This window comes from Lindgomyces ingoldianus (assembly GCF_010093535.1).
Source record: "Lindgomyces ingoldianus strain ATCC 200398 unplaced genomic scaffold BDR25scaffold_19, whole genome shotgun sequence".
Lineage (NCBI taxonomy): Eukaryota > Fungi > Ascomycota > Dothideomycetes > Pleosporales > Lindgomycetaceae > Lindgomyces > Lindgomyces ingoldianus.
In genome coordinates, this window is record NW_022985180.1 from 3,823 (window position 1) to 7,227 (window position 3,405).

A 3,405-nucleotide genomic window follows, 5' to 3' on the forward strand; every position below is an offset into this window, starting at 1 on the left:
TCCAATGCCTACCTTTCAACCACTCTCTCTTCTGCCACAACGCCTATATAGCTTAACCGCTGCCTGCCTGTAGCTTTTAAACCTGTTTTCGTCCCTTTGCGCGAAAAAAACCCTACTGTCCCAGGTCTAACCTTATGCCTGTTTCTGCGGTTCATTACATAGGGATAGGAAGTTCTAAACCTAAAGGCTTTAGTTGTAAGGCTGAGATGGTGCTTACGTGCGACGGGTATATATACTATTCTGTACGCAATAATTAACGTTGGTTAATTATTCGCACCTTTTTAGTTGTATTAGCGTAGTGGTACAGAGCTCCGTCCTTACATTAGTTAACTAAAGGTTAATAGGATCTAGTCTATAGACTAAATAGTTTAATATAACAGTGTGTAAGTATTATAACCTAAACTAAATTAGACGCGTCTTAGAGCTTAGACATAGTTAAACAAACAATTAGTGCAATATTGTATAAGGCTGTTACTAGCAAAAGCGAGTTTTCTAATATAATGTAACAGCGCAGGCAAGACAATAGGTCTAAATTCCGGTGGGAATCCACTCAGAGGCATATAGGAGTGCGTGGGGACTCTAAACCTAGGAATGCCATTAACACCTATAGGCCTTGTATGAAAGGATATTAGAAAACTACTAAGCTAGCTACAGAGGCGAGGTGCGACTAAATACATGAGGGAATAGGGGTAACAGCAGGGGTCGGGGCCAGGTCGAGGTCGGGGCCGATACAAGGGCCTTCCGGAGGTTCCGGGCGACTCGAGATGGAACGATTCATGAGGATCGTTACACTATGTAATAAAGTTATATAAAGTGTAAAAAGCTTTTTTTATTATCTTTTATTCTAATTTATTAAGTGCGCGTAGACACTAAGTAGAAGGTGTCTATTTAGAGATGTCTAGATATCTATAGAGATGTGTACTTTAGATATTACTAATTAAAGCTTTTTTTATATAATGTTCTTTTAAGATAAGAATGTACTCTAGATTATTTTATTTACTATAGAGTAAGTAGTTATAATATAACTCTTAACCTTTACATTTAGAGCTCTGTAGAATACATAGAACTCTAGCTATTTAACTATTTAAAATAAAAGCCTTTTTACAGTTACTAGTAAAACAAGCGCTATAAAAATAACATCTTAATTTAGTACATTCTAAAGGGCTAGCGTATTAATATTATTTAACTACTCTATGTTATAAAGCTGTGTGTAAAGATATTAAAGTTAATTATAAGTTTTTATATAAATAAGCCTATCTTTTTTTTAAAAGTAGATATTATGTTTAGTCTTTAAGTAATTTTAAAAGTTTATAGTAGACTTTAAGTAATGTACTATTTCTGTATAATGTTAATGTAAAAAGTAATAAATTAGCTTTAAAGGCTATTAACGTACTTCACAGGCGAGTTGCTTACACACCTAAGTTGCTTACTTTTGCTAAGACCCTACTAAACTACCCTTTCTACACTAATGCATTCCCTACAACACTACTTAGACACACTAAAAGAATGTTAGATACAGCTTACGCTTTAAGCTTTTAAATAAAACATAAAACTTTTAAAGAAATGTGCTGTAGCTATGTGCAAGGTCTTATAAAAGACAATAAATAACTATAGCGCTAGACAACCTTTACAAGCTAATTCTACAGCTAAATTATAAAGGCTAGGTAATAAAAAGAAGCAGGTAATTATTAAGACTATACTTAAGCTATATGCGCAAGGAATTTCCTATTACATAGCATTTATAGCTAATATAGCTAATTCTTTGCGCGCTAAGCGTAATCTAGGCTATGTTTACATAAACTAGCCTAGTACGTTTATAAAGCGTTATTTAGAGCTTAAAGTAATATTTAAGCATAAGTATAACTATAAGAGAGCTCTCTATAAAAGTCCTAGGGTAATTTAAAGTAGGTTTAGCCTTATAAAGAATATTAAAGCTAAGTATAGCATCTAGGATAATAACACGTACAACTTTAGCAAGATAGGGTTTATAATTAGCTAAATATCTCTTAACTATACTTACGCTTAAAACTTTACTTTAAGCTTTAAATAACACTTTATAAATATACTAGGCTAGTTTATGTAAATATAGCCTAGATTACGCTTAGCGCGTAAAGAATTAGCTATATTAGCTATAAATGCTATCTAAGGGGAAATTTCTTGCGTATATAGCTTAAGTATAGTCTTAACAATCACCTGCTTCTTTTTATTACCTAGCCTTTATAATTTAGCTGTAGAATTAGCTTATAAAGGTTATCTAGTGCTATAGTTATTTATTATCTTTTATAAGACTCTACACATAGCTATAGCATATTTTTTTAAGAGTTTTATGTCTTGTTTAAAAGCTTAGAGCATAAGCTGTATCTAATGTTTTTTTAGCGCGTCTAAGTAGTGTTGTAGGGAATGCATTAGTGTAGGAAGAGTAGTTTAGTAGGGTCTTGGCAAAAGTAAGCAACTTAGGTGTGTGAGCAACTCGCCTGTGAAGTACGTTATATTTAAACAATTATTTATATAATATAACGTGCTTCGTGGGCGAGTCGCTCGCACGCCCGAGTCGCTCGCTTTTGCCGAGACCCCACCCCGACGAACTCTATTATGGCCTATAACAACCCGCTCTGGCACTATATAGTACAGTACAGCCTAGAATATTATTTAGATACTACTTCTGCTTCTTGCTTACACGTTCGCGCGTTATGCCCAGTCTAATTGCACTGTCCGCAGCGCCTTTAGAATGGCTCACCCACTTCAGCTTGCACCTGCTTCTTCGCCTTCTTCCTGTCACTACGCGCCCTAAACTCCTTTAGAGCTGTTAAGCGCAGGCCTTCCTAAATTATTAAGGTCTCTCCTGCCTTAATCTACTTTTTTTTATGCAATTTATGTTGCGTAGCAGCCTTATTAGCTGCTTAAAGCTTAGTAATTTCCTGTTGCGCTAACACTAGCTTATGCGCAATTATTGCTACCCCCTTTAAGACCTTTTTAAACGCCTTAACTATAGAAGTTAGTAAACTATTTGTATACTTCTAAATTTTTATCTTTACAAGCATTAATTGTAACCTAAGTTTTAGAGTATTGCTTAGAGTTTACAACTGCTAGGGCTTATTATATATAAGTAGTAGTAGTAATAAAGTGCGCAACTTTACATTAAGGCCTATTATAACTTATTATAGGTTAAAAAGAACTAATCTAGCGCCTTAGAACCCTTCTTAGATATTACTAAAAGTAATTATAGTATTATAGGCTGCTTTAAAGCATAGTAGGAACTTTATTTTTATAATATAGGTAATCTAGTTGCGTATAAGGTTTTTAGCTTAGTGCTTATACACTTTCTTTAAAAAAGCAAAACAACCTACATTAAGTAGCTATAAAAAGTGTGATAAGTAAAAAGGCATGTAAATAGTAATAATCTTG